This window comes from Schistocerca cancellata, chromosome 3 (genome assembly GCF_023864275.1).
Source record: "Schistocerca cancellata isolate TAMUIC-IGC-003103 chromosome 3, iqSchCanc2.1, whole genome shotgun sequence".
In the NCBI taxonomy this organism is placed as follows: Eukaryota; Metazoa; Arthropoda; class Insecta; order Orthoptera; family Acrididae; genus Schistocerca; species Schistocerca cancellata.
In genome coordinates, this window is record NC_064628.1 from 813,476,852 (window position 1) to 813,491,249 (window position 14,398).

At 38.6% G+C, this 14,398-nt stretch overlaps 2 non-coding genes across 2 annotated transcripts; one reads left to right on the plus strand and one right to left on the minus strand.

The window, feature by feature from the left end:
- Window positions 1-13,604: 13,604 nt before the first annotated feature.
- Trnas-cga (transfer RNA serine (anticodon CGA)) lies at window positions 13,605-13,679 on the minus strand. The gene has a single exon. It is a non-coding gene; the product is annotated as a tRNA-Ser (tRNA).
- Window positions 13,680-13,954: 275 nt separating this feature from the next.
- Window positions 13,955-14,029, plus strand: Trnas-cga (transfer RNA serine (anticodon CGA)). Its single transcript has one exon. It is a non-coding gene; the product is annotated as a tRNA-Ser (tRNA).
- The last annotated feature ends 369 nt before the right edge of the window (window positions 14,030-14,398 follow it).

The following is a 14,398-nucleotide window of genomic DNA, read 5'->3' on the forward strand; positions in this document are numbered from 1 at the left end:
CTTCAACTCTTATAACTGGTTTCTGTACAAATTGTAAATAGCCTTTCGCTCCCAGTATTTTACCCCTTCCACCTTCAGAATTGGAATGAGAATATTCCAGTCAACATTGTCAAAAGCTTTCTCTCAGTCTACAAATGCTAGAAACGTAGGTTTGCCTTTCCTTAATCCTTCTTCTAAGATACGTCGTAGTGTCAGTATTGCCTCACGTGTTATAATATTTCTACAGAATCCAAAATGATCTTCCCCGACGTCGCCTTCTACTAGTTTTTCCACTCGCGTTAGTATTTTGCAGCCGTGACTTATTAAACTGATAGTTCGGTAATTTTCACACCTGTCAACACCTGCATTCTTTGGGGTTGGAATTATTATATTCTTCTTGAAGTCTGAGGGTATTTCGCCTGTCTCATACATCTTGCTCACCATATGGAAGAATTTTGCAGGACTGTCTGTCTCAAGGCTGTCAGTAGTTCGAATGGAATGTTGTCTACTCCCGGGCCCTTGATCGACTTAGATCTTTCAGTGCTCTGTCAAACTCTTCACGCAGTATCATATCTCCCATTTCATATTCATCTACATCCTCTTCCATTTCCATAATATTGTCCTCAAGTACATCGCCCTTGTATAGACCCTCTATATACTCCCTGCACCTTTCTGCTTTCCCTTCTTTGCTTAGAACTGAGTCACCATCTGAGCTCTTGATATTCATACAAGTGGTTCTCTTCTCTCCAAAGGTCTCTTTAATTTTCCTGAAGGCAGTATCTATCTTACCACTAGTGAGATAAGCCTCTACATCCTTATATTTGTCCTCTAGCCATCCCTGCTTAGCAATTTTGCACTTCCTGTCGATCTCATTTTTGAGACGCTTGTATTCCTTATTGCCTGCTTCATTTACTGCATTTTTATATTTTCTCCTTTCATCAATTAAATTCAGTATTTATTCTGTTACCCAAGAATGTCTACTAGCCCTCGTCTTTTTATCTACTTGATCCTCTTCTGCCTTCACTACTTCATCCCTCAAAGCTACCCATTCTTCTTCTACTGTACTTCTTTCCCCTATTCCTGTCAATTGTTCCCTCATACTCTCCCTGAAACTCTGTACAACCTCTGGTTCTTTCAGTTTATCCAGGTCCCATCTCCTTAAATTCCCAACTTTTTGCAGTTTCTTCAGTTTTAATCTACAGTTCATAACCAACAGATTGTGGTCAGAGTCCACGTCTGCCACTGTAAATGTCTTACATTTTAAAACCTGGTTCCTAAATCTCTGTCTTACCATTATATAATCTATCTGAAACCTGTCAGTAACTCCAGGCTTCTTCCATGTATACAACCTTCTTTCATGATTCTTGAACCAAGTGTTAGCTATGATTAAGTTGTGCTCTGTGCAAATTTCTACCAGGCGGCTTCCTCTTTCATTTCTTTCCCCCAATCCATATTCACCTACTACGTTTCCTTCTCTCCCTTTTCCGACTGCCGAATTGCAGTCACCCATGACTATTAAATTTTCGTCTCCCTTCACTATCTGAATAATTTCTTTTATTTCATCATTCATTTCTTCAATTTCTTCGTAATCTGCACAGCTAGTTGGCATATAAACTTGTACTACTGTAGTAGGCGTGGGCTTCGTGTCTATCTTGGCCACAATAATGCGATCACTATGCTGTTTGTAGTAGCTTACCCACACTCTAATTTTTTTATTCATTATTAAACCTACTCCTGCATTACCCCTATTTGATTTTTTATTTATAACCCTGTATTCGCCTGACCAAAAGTCTTGTTCCTCCTGCCATCGGACATCACTAATTCCCACTATATGTAACTTTAACCTATCCATTTACCTTTTTAAATTTTCTACCTACCTGCCCGATTCAGGGATCAGACATTCCACCCTCCGATCCGTAGAACGCCAGTTTTCTTTCTCCTGATAACGACATCCTCTTGACTAGTCACCGCCCGGAGATCCGAATGGGGGACTATTTTACCTCCGGAATATTTTACCCAAGAGGACGCCATCATCATTTAACCATACAGCATAGCTGCATGCCCTCGGGAAAAATTACGGCTTCACTTTCCCCTTGCTTTCAGCCGTTCGCAGTACCAGCACAGCAAGGCATTTTGGTTAGTGTTACGAGGCCAGATCAGTCAATCGTCCATACTGTTGATCCTGCAACTACTGAAAAGGCTGCTGTCCCTCTTCAGGAACCACACGTTTGTTGCGTTTTTTAATATCTCTTGAGGAGAGGAAGTGGATTAAAGAATAACGAATAAAAAAGTATACTGCTGTACATATCTTTGCAAGGAACAAAACTATGAGGGAGACACTCATACTGATTAATACCCCTTTGGTAGATAACTAACAGTTCCGTAATCCATTTTATATTTCGTTTCCGCACAAAAATTTATTTGGGGCAGTCAATGTAAACAGACATATCGCCCTGCCTTGCCCAGGTAGGACAAGGCAAGCAAGGCAAGGACACCACAGACAAGCACGTAGCACAATGACTCATAATAGCACCACAAGAATTGCTTAACCCTCTATGGACAAGTCTGACAAATTTGTAACGCTTGCAATACATTGCTGCATCTGCATAGTGAGAAGCATTTTCTCGCAGCTGCCGTGCGCAGCAGATTCGTAACGCTTGAGACAAAAAGAATAGGAAGTTACACTCCACTGTTACAATTTCTTCGTCTATTTCAAAATTTGAATCTTTGGAGTTCTGTGTAGCGTGGACGCATTTATTTCAGCTGTCGATATTTATTATTATTAATCTTGAAAAACGTATGGTATCACCTTTAAATAAAAATTACGTGATGGGCTAATTTTGATTCAGATCGGGATAAGAAATGATTGTTTTAGACATTAATCCAAGAATTTGTGAGCCTGTTTTTTAAACATTACACATTTGTCAACTTAGGCATTCTCAAGCAAACACCTCGTTTGTAGTTAATGAATCCTGGAGTGTATCATGGGAAGAAGAGGAATGTTGTCGCTCGTAAGGTTGATGGAGTGCGACAACTCATCAGTGCCTTCTCTAGTGATACCATTAAGAAAGGTGAACCGACATGATGACAAGGCCAAAGAAAGACTTGAATTTGACTATCCATCAATTATTCATGTGTGCATCTAGTTTGTGGTGACAGTAGATCTTTTAGAGCCACTAACTGCATTATACAGAATCAACATCACATCAAAGAAGTACATTAGTTATTTGTTCCCTTTCTTGATATGATGGTAGAAAATGTATGACAATTGCACAGGATTGACTGTCATTCTCTTGGTGTACCTAAAAATAAGATGAGGCCACTTTGTCAGTTCAAAGGTGAAAGAACTGATTCCCAGTGCAAAATGAACTAGGTCGAAAGTGGGAGAAAAAAGGAAAGGTCTATTTCAAGTGTAGATAGTGAATATGCATCAAACTCAAGTCCCCAAAAATTCCTTCGTCAGAACAGTGTTGGACACTGGTCAGCTGTGTCTGAGAAGAGAGGGAGATGCAAGGCGCCGAACTGCAAAAGAAGTCCATCAGTTAACTGCTGGAAGCGTACTGTTAATTTGTGCATCAAGAAGCAATAAGTACGGAGGTCAAAAGTCTCAAATTCTTAAATATTTTCATATGCCAGAAAAGTATATATGTAATTATTCAGAAGCCAAAATTTGATTCACCTGTACACTTGGATGCCTTATGTAACAAATATGTAACGCTACAAAATACATTATATAAACATGACTTAACATATTTGTGTCAATATATATCTAACACAAATATAGGAACACAAATATACCATTTAGAACTTTTTCTTCATTTCTTCTTAATTCTGTCCATAGAGAGTTAAAATAACTGCAGAAGCATAGACAATATGAGGCTTTCTTTGCCTTAAACCGCACGCTGAGATAAATGACTCATATGTCTGTCCAAGCACCTAGACACACTAGCGGCCTCCGAGATGAGCATCTACCGAGATGCTGAATAGTTTGACTTCCACTGCAACGCTAAATTAAGCAGTTCCACCTCAGCACAACTATTTTCAACAGACTGGTACAAACCCTGTTAGAATAGGTTTTAGAGGAAGGTCTTATTCAAACACTGTGTATGTTTTGTATCTTAATAGCTATGGTTTGACAACGAAAGCTGAGAAAACTGAAATTTAGTTACATGTTACATAGATAATTTAAATGATTCTTCTTATCTAGATGATGTGAAACGAGTCAGGTTACAGAACATGTACGCATAATTACTGTTAATATTAATCAACATATTGTCGTTTTATTCCTGCTCTTGCAACTACACTGAAAAACGAGGTCTTTTAATTTTTTTAGTGGAACAAGACAGTTTACAGGATATGTGTACATGATTACTGTTAACATTAATGAATATATTAACGTTTTATTCCTACTCATGAAATTACACTAAAAAACAAGGTAATATTTTTTTGATTGGAAAGATTCACTTCACAGGATAGGTATACAACATCATTATTAACATTTGCGAACATGTTATCGTTTTATTCCTACTGTTGTAACTATACCTAAAAACAATGTTCTTTTATTTTTCTTAGTGGCTACCAGTTTTTAGTAGAAATTCGTCACTGGAATAAAAGTAGCTGTTCAGGAGAAATGATTTTAAATTAGATTTAAAACTAGCTTCGCTACTTGTCACACATTTTATGTTATTGAGCAAATGATCAAAACCTTTCATTGCTTCGTATAGAACTACTCTCCGAGCACTGACAGCTTTTACAATGGATCAGAAAGATCATATTTTCTCTAGTGTTGTAGATATGAACGTCACTGTTATTCTGAAATTGTGATGGATTATTTACGATGAATTTCACTAACAAAAATATGGACAGTTAAAATGCCTAGCTCCTTGAAGAGGTACCTACAGGACGTCTGTAGGTGAACACCACATTTGTGAATTCAGTACTTACTTTCTATGTGATGTGCTACTCCAGAAATTATTCTGTATGGCGGCAATAAGTGTAAATATGAAAAACATGTCTACATGTGATATGTTTCTTTCAGAGATTAGCAATTACATGAAGAGCAAAAATAGCTGAACTTAACTGTTTGAGTAGCTCAATAATATGCTTCTTCAAGTTGAAGTTTGCATCAGTATGTACACCCAACAACTTGTAACATTCTATCCTTCTTACTGACTCCTGATCATGTGCTACATCAATTGTTGGTGTGACTATTTGCTGTACAGAAGTGAACGTAGTGCTTTTTTAAAAGTACTTGCAACTTGTAATTATTAATCATAACATTGTCATTTAGTTTTATTGTTATGGAATCTTCTGCACTGACTGGCTATCATGTCTCCCATTAGGCAACGTCTCCAATAGCTTCAATATTATCTGCATTACTTATTTCCCTTAGTATGTGAATACTTCTCGCCATTTTAATGACTTTCCTTATAATACTACAGTATTTTTTGTAGCATGTAACGTCGGATCTTGACTTACACTGGACTTTACATTACTTTCCCTCCTCCTCTTACATGAGATTTTAATTCCCATAGTTATCAGCACCTTACCATTTTTAGTGGATCTTTTGGATATTTTTTTAGGTAAGTAAGGTTGAAATATTGGCACAAATTTACTATGGAATAAATTGATTACGACATCAGCAACTCCTTCTACATATACCTCATCCTGTACCACCCCTCTTAGCTTACTCTTGCAACATTCTATCTTGTTCGCAATAACAAGCCTCACTGCTTTGTATGAACCTACCTATAGGCTGTAAGAATCCATTTTGTTTACTTTCTTTAATTGTGTGTTGTGATCACATCGTCCATTAGCACATGAATTGTTTAAAAATGTTATCAATTAGTATCTCACTATTTTGGATCACATGAGTTAGAAAACTCACTATTAAAATTTCATTGAAGCACCCAAATAATAATTCTAGTTCACTATTTCTGTCCATATCTTTTAAGAAATCTAAATTTAAATACACACAAACTACTAACTGTGCCTTCTTCTCTGACAGTTGGCTCATCTAGACTTCTTATAATTAGCTGAAAGTTTCTTAGAGGGGATCTGTAGAGCGTTACAACAGGACAGCTGCCCAGAACAAGTTTGTAAATGACAAAAGTAATTTTCTTCAGAAAGAAGGAAAATATTATATTGCAGAAAGATTTATACTTTGAAAGACAAAACTGCAACGAAACAAGTGTAAAGACTTCATTATTTGACTAACAATCACTTGTAAGGATCACACATAAATTAAAAAAGCAATAATGAAAAAATAATGTCTTTTCACAGAACAATGTTATAACATTACACAGAAGTACAAGGTTGTAACCAACAACTACATATAAGTGATTGTATTTAACCAATGTATTCAACAAAATGTTCACATGAAACACTGTTAATACCAAATTTCTCTAGATATGCCAATGTTTTACGTGCAGTGCACGGGAAATAATGTTACTGAAGTTATTTCTTGTAGGTTTCATTATGCTCACTTAAGATACAAGGAAATTAGTACACTAAAATGCTACACAGCCTTCAGTTCTTCATAAAATTAGTTGAATTCCACAGCAATACACTTTCACATGCCCATTAAGTCTTTCAAATTTTCAGCTTTTACTGGCAACAGCTGAGAAGAGAGAAGAGGAATTTCAGCTAGTGGCACACTATAGCACCTACATTATGTATTGTGAACCCCTCGTGATTTCTTTCAGATGGATTATGAATGCCAGTGTTGTAATAGATTGTGACTGGTTCTCATACGAACTGTTCTTGGATCATCTGCTAACATCTGTATCCAAAGCGATAATGTTATTTTGAAGTTCGGATCCCTTCTCAGCAAATGTTTCAAATCACTCTTTCAAGCCCTCAGGCTGCATATCATATGCAAGGAAACGTTTCATCGGCGTTGCTGAGGCGATAACCTCTATCAAGTGTTTAGCAACATTCACAGTATGATAGTTCTTTTGAAACTCTATCGGGGCAAAGTCTCGGTCACACTGCAGAGAACTCTGACCTGATACCAAGAACTTTTGATTGACTGTCATAAAATATTCCAGAGTTATTAAGTATTGCCAATGTTAAAACATGCAACAATTATTGGTGTTCCCTATTGATCTCTCAGACCTAATAACTAATGTCTTTTATTCTCCCTGAGCAAGGGGCTGATAGTTTGAGGTGATGTACTTCAATATACACAAAGAAATTCAGGTTGATCCTCGCCTGCCAAAGTTTTCATGCCAAAAGCACATTCTGCATTATTATTTGCAGTATTATGTGTGGCTTGATCATAGTATGAATACTGCCGTTGATAGAATACTGAGGAATAGGACAGTACAGGACAGAAATGCTCTTGCTGTAAATCAATCTAAAGTACAATGTACCTTTAGGACATTTTTGTATTTATTTTCATCTTCTGTCATTGCCTTATGAGCTGCTTCAGCTTTGGAGTGATGTAATCTGCTATGAACGTCAGTAGCTTGTCTCTCTTCAGCTGTCTCTGCTAGTATAATACGCAAATACAACCTGACACAGCATGAGCAGGTATCTGCTCTAGGAAGGCCAAATTGCAGATTGAAATCTGGGTGCAATATCTCTCTATATGTGTGTTCATTGCATTTATATTCAGGATGCTGTTCACTAAACATGACAAACATCTTTTTAAATATAGATCAGCGGACAAGCAAGTCTTTTCGCATTTGTGGCTTTCCTATTTTGGCAATTATCGTATATGATTTCGCATAGCTTCGCTTAAATGATGAAGTCTAGCATGAGGTCGACATTTATGTTTCCCTGTCTTGTCACAGAACGGCTCTGAAATTTTTATTTTCTCTTGCACTTACTGTATTCTACGAGGAGTTATGACAAACATGACATAACATCTTTTGACAAACCCGGTGTCACCTGAAGGTACTGTTACGAAATAAGAGAAACTGCTATGTCTATGATAACATCTTCTTCGATCACTCTTGTTTTACTGTGTTCAAGGTTCACACAGTTTTGCTCTAACAATGCTGACTTCTGATCGTATTTCAAAGTATAGAAGTCATTAAACAATGTGTGCTTTGTATCCAGTGTACTTTGTTAATATTGATAGGTGCACATGCAGCCGAATGCCTGAAATCACAAAAAAACGATTATCACATTTTGAAGCAGTATCTGAATAAATATTTAATATTTTTATAAACTCACCTTGAGTCATTCTTTATCGAGTCTAAGACTATGATTAAAGAATAATACTGTCTCAATTTGTAAGTCGAGAGCTGTCATGTTATTATGCACTGAGTTACATAACCTTTCCGTTGTACAACAATTCATTATGTTGCGATATGGTTTGCACTACTTGATGATAATTCACAATAAAGGCCAGACAAAAATTTTCTTCGCTGGTAATAAACTAGACTACTTATTTAAGGTTATGGAATCACAATATTACAATGAAAAATAGCCATGTATAAAGTTGGGCTACAACCTTTGTTCTATGTACCTCATCTGGTGGAGATTTTGCAACTATTAACTTCCAGCTCTTTGATATATATTGTTTTCCATCATCCCTGAGTCGTTTACGTTTCACGTCACACCACTCACTCAAAATTTGTGTACGCTTTTAGCCTCTACTCATGCGTTTCTGAACAGTGACTGTAAAAGCTATACTTGATGCGTCCGCTATGTTACTTACAGTTACAACTTCGTTCTGCGCAACGCCAACTTGTTGCCAATCTGACGTCAACAAAATATTTTGTAGAGCAGTTCCAATACCCCAATCTTGTGCCAAGTACTGTTAAGAACATTTTTCCATGTAAAAGCCAGCTTTTATAGAAATAAACGCTACAACCTTGTTCCGGGCCGCCATTCAGTAATCAGTGAATTATTCTGCAGTAACAGCTCACAAGTATATCCTCTACTTTCTAATCAACACAAGAACTGTTTGTTTCAATATTTTTAATTTTTGTCTACATTTTACACATGTTGCAAATCCTCCTTTTTACGTTAATTCTACACAAAAATGATGTAAGTCTATAATACGTCATATTTAAATTCTCCATCCCTTTGGCTAAATGGTGTTCAGAGAGGCACAGAACATCTATCCTTTCAGAATTTCCCACGTGTTCTACGCATACAAAAAGCTCATATATCTTGTTTTCTAATCCTCTAATGTTCTGATTAAACAAATTAATTTCATTTTTCTGGAAACTGATGAACGTTTTATGGTCGTGTACTGTCATAATTTCTTTCAATACTCTGTAGCTGTAACTTGACTCTAACCTAAAAATGTGCTCCTTTTATTACAGTAATCAGAGGGATTTTATCTTGTGTGCTTGTGGCCCTCCTTGTACTTTCTGCAAGGTCAGCTAATCTTTCCTTTTCCCTCCTGTTCAGATTCTGGCCGTGATTAGTATATACCCGTCTCACAGTCGCAGTAACAGGCACAGCAAAAACATGAGACTTCGTTTCATTCAAAAGCAACTCGCTCAGCTCTTTGTTCACAAGGCTAACAGCGATGTTAACCCAAGGCTGGTTATGTCACTACAAAACTTTGACAAACTCCACAAGAATGTGTACTGTAGTTTGTCCTATTTTCACCAGGTCACTTTTAATGCTATATTCTAAGTTGTTAGGCTGCTTCGCGTTTCTCCTGCTATAAGCACCTTATCCTAGGCAGCAAAACGTCTACACAAGCTCCCTATGTTCTCTGTCAGCTGGCTAAGCATGGTGCTAGGTTTCACAATGTTTTGACCTGATATTTTACGCCTATATTTTCGTGCAGTAGCCGGCATACACTTCTCTTCTAGTAAGCAATACTCCATTCCTTCTACGTAACTTTTCTGCCTACCTAGCTTTAAAGTCTTTCCTATGAGTCTGCTGCATCCTTAGAATCTAAAGCACTTGTTCCGTATTTCAGGTAACATGTCAAACTGACTGCTAACCAGACTCTGATGTGGAACTTCTGAGGTTTTCACCTTTTGCCTATTGCTTGACACATTCTAGCAACTCCCATTGCCTCTTTCCCCTTTCAGTCTGTCTGTTTCAAAATAAGCTATTTTTAATTTGCCTGGATGGCATAAATCTTTTTTGCCTGTTCCACGATTTTTTTGTCTCGACTTCATAATTCCCAATTCCATGGAAGAGCCTCATCAAATACTTTAACTTCGCCGCTGCATTCGCCCTAGTTAAACACCAATCCATAGTCCTAACATGTTTCTCCCATACCAATCAGCCTACGACAACAGTCGTATTTGTCAGTCATGATGTTAGCCTTATAGTGAATCGGAAAGCGCTATAACTCACCTAAACTGTAATAATCTATGAAACGTACCTTTCGGTGCATTATTCAGCTTACTTCCAGGCGTCAGGAAGACGTAAAATTACACGACTGAAGTTCTTTGAATGTAGGTAATACCAGATACGAAGTAAATGAAAACCATAAAAACTCTTCATTTCATAGCAACACTCGTAAAGCGACACTGTCAGGAAACAGTTTACAGCACTGTAATGGATCCAAGAGAAACAGTTATACAGCGAGCAGAATTTAACACTAGTTTACAAACACACCAGCGATTTTCACTTGACGTAGGTTTTAAATTGGGGAAGACACAAAATCGAATGAAAACTCTAGAAAGCACGATATTTATAACAACACTCCATAAAAAGGCAGAATACCAAAATTATGGTGAGCACTACACCGTATTCAAAACAACTCGTAACGCTACGTCACTTCTGTTGGCTGCATCCAGGTGCATCTGGCTTCACCCTACTGCAACAGCTGCCAACTGTCAACTTATCCGTTAATGAAAAACACTTGCAAGAAAGAACGACTCTCAGTAAAAACAAATTACAACACTAGAATTCTTCATAAAATTGAAATGCTGTTGCTCTCATGAAAAGGAGAATTTCGTCTACGGTCAGTTGTTTCGAATGAACCCGGAAAGACTGAAAAAATGGGAATTTCGACAAAACATACATCAATTGGTTCAGGGAAGTGAGAAAGGGCTTAAGAGAAAGTAACATTAAAGGACTTAACAGAAATTAGCGCTACGGAAACAGAAATTCTAGGCAGAACAATTTTCCGAAACAAGCTTATTTCGCGGGTATTCAGGAAAAGATCGAAAGGCCCATCACTATACGGGCAGCTGAAAGGGGAAATGAACGCAGTGAAAGAGTGAAGAAACACTGGAAAGACCGAAAATTATGGAAGAAAATAAAATCGTAATGAAGTTACTTCGCGTGGTCCATAAATGGCCGAAATCGAAGAAGGAAAAATAATATCAGAGACGTAAAACACTAGTTGTCTTTTTACCTCTGCAAAAGCCGTGCGGGGTAGCCGCGTTGTCTAGGCGCCTTGCCACGGTTCGCGCGTCACCCGTCGGAAGTTCGAGTCCTGTATCAGATATGGTTGTGTGTGTTGTCCTTAGCGTAAGTTAAAGTCAGATTAAGTAGTCTGTAAGCCTAGGGACTGATGACCTCAGCAGTTCGGCCCCATAGGAACTTACTACCAAAAAATTTACGTCTGTAAAGCGTAGCAACTGCAATTGAAATAGTTTTGTGTGGAATCAAATGCGACACACAGGTAAGCAACTGAGTAATTATGTTATACAGATAATTTCGCGAATGAAACTGATGCCCTTATACGTTCTTACTATCGGCGCGTTTGAAATGAAAATAGTTTAGTTGATTCCCTGCAGAAAAGAAAACACAAGTAATTTGACTGAAAGTCAAAGGACAACACGACAAATGCCACAACCTCGTTTCCCAGAAACTTCTCTCCGTGGAAGAGATGTCAAAACAGGTAAACATGTGTCTCGGCTTATCCGTAGATACTCGACCGTTTCTGAGAAAAAAACGGTCAAAGTTTTCGAACTACTTTTTGTGTCTTTTAGCGAATAAGTAGTTCTACCGAAGCGGTGGCATAGTGGCTAAAGTTGTGGTTTCACGTTTTTGCGCCCCGTGTTCGAATCCCGATTATTACTTTTATTTTTATTTTTGTTTTTCATTTACCTACTGCTGTCCATAGAAAATTATTACACGAATGATTTCCAGTGTATATTGAAATAAAATTGTCCCTATTCGGATATTAATTGTATGACTGGTAAATGGATTGAAACAAAGAAATAAACACAATAAATGAAAGGAAAAAGTATTTGAAATTATTTGAAATTGTTGTTGTAGTGTGTCTGTATTCATCAACTGCAAGATGCAAATTTCGGAAAAGCTATCAGTTATGCGGAGTTTGCAACGAACTTATTGCCAGTCTGTGGAATCTTCAGCAATATTGACGAAGTGTCTTTGCTGAGTGAGATTCATACGAAGAAATGTCACTGTGGCAAGCCTGCCTTCACACGATGCTCGTGGTGTCCGGAATTTCTATGTTTTGAATATTTCTACGATCTCCCTGAAGAACAAACGTAAGAATAAAATATAAGAATTAAGAATTGATATAAGAATGGAATATAAGATATGAGAATTTCTGCAACTGCAGAAAGTACCATAAACATATATATTTATTTAGCGTATGGCAACGCACATCATTTTATGCTTCATACAAATGTTTAATCGAAGGTATACATAAAAAGCACAATAAAATATGCTATTTGAGGAGTATAAAAGATACAGCTGATGGGCAATACAATTAAATACAAACATCAAGATTATACATGATCAATACAATTAAATACAAACATCAAGGTTATGTATAAAATCTTTTTCGGCCATCAGACAATCACTGGACACGCCACTGTATGCTCTTCTGTCGCAGTCTTGAACGATGTGGCGGATGGTCTGTCTGTCGCCTCCGCAGGTCGCAGTTCCCAGTTGTTGTTTTTCCCCATTTGTAAAGAGTATCTGCACATCTTCAGTGCATTGTCCGTTCTGATAGGGATGACCATATTTCACGCAGTATTTCGTATCTGGGCACGCCTCTCGCCATTGTTCCTCCAGGTCTTTATTGCATTAAAATTTATACGATGCAATTTCTTGGCTGTTATCATTGTTGGATGTGTAGACCGAAGTCTGTTTCTTTCCAGGTCAGGCATGTTGCACTGTATAGGGAGCTGGGCGTTGTCGAGTATCTTCCTATATTCCCGGTGAAGATCTTTCTTCCGACGTAGGTCTTCAGGTGGTATGTGGCTCAGAATTGGCAGCCAATGTGTTGGAGTTGATCTCATGGTTTCGCTGACAATTCGCGTGGTGCTATTCAGCTGCACGTCCAGTTTTTTTGTGTGAACACTGTTCATCCAGACCGGAGCGCAGTACTCTGCGGCCGAGTAGACCAGTCCGAGTGCCGACATGTGTAGCGTATCAGCCGAGGAGCCCCAAGTAGTGCCCCACAGCTTCTGGAGAATATTATTCCTCGCCTTTAGTTTGGCTGCAGTATTTCTCAGATGTCGTTTATAAGTGAGCGCTCTGTCCAAAGTGACTCCATGGTACGTTGGATGGTCATTAGATCGGAGCCGATTTTCGAGACGAGCGTCAAGCTGTTTCCTTGCTAATTTATTATTGAGATGGAAACTTGTAGTTTCGGTTTTTGTAGGATTTGGCTGTAATCTCCATTTACGAAAGTATGTATTTAATCCAGAATGAGATTTTCACTCTGCAGCGGAGTGTGCGCTGATATGAAACTTCCTGGCAGATTAAAACTGTGCGCCCGACCGAGACTCGAACTCGGGACCTTTGCCTTTCGCGGGCAAGTGCTCTACCAACTGAGCTACCGAAGCACGACTCACGCCCGGTACTCACAGCTTTACTTCTGCCAGTACCTCGTCTCCTACCTTCCAAACTTTACAGAAGCTCTCCTGCGAACCTTGCAGAACTAGCACTCCTGAAAGAAAGGATATTGCGGAGACATGGCTTAGCCACAGCCTGGGGGATGTTTCCAGAATGAGATTTTCACTCTGCAGCGGAGTGTTCGCAGGAGAGCTTCTGTAAAGTTTGGAAGGTAGGAGACGAGGTACTGGCAGAAGTAAAGCTGTGAGTACCGGGCGTGAGTCGTGCTTCGGTAGCTCAGTTGGTAGAGCACTTGCCCGCGAAAGGCAAAGGTCCCGAGTTCGAGTCTCGGTCGGGCGCACAGTTTTAATCTGCGGGTAAGTTTCGTATGTATTTAATGTTTCCAAGTCAGATGTCAAGGTCGTTTCCGTGACCTCAAAGTTCTTGTGTTGCCAAGACCCAATCGCCTGCGCACCCAAACTTCCTCGAAGATATGGACAGCATAGCGGCAATATACAAGCGGGACAGTAGCGGAACCGGCCGTTGTGGCCGAACGGTTCAGTCTGGAACCGCGCGACCGCTACGGTCGCAGTTCGAATCCTGCCTCGGGCATGGATGTGTGTGATGTCCTTAGGTTAGTTAGGTTTAAGTAGTTCTAAGTTCTAGGGAACTGATGACCTCAAGTGTTAAGTCCCATAGTGCTCAGAGCAATTTGAACCATTTTGTATAG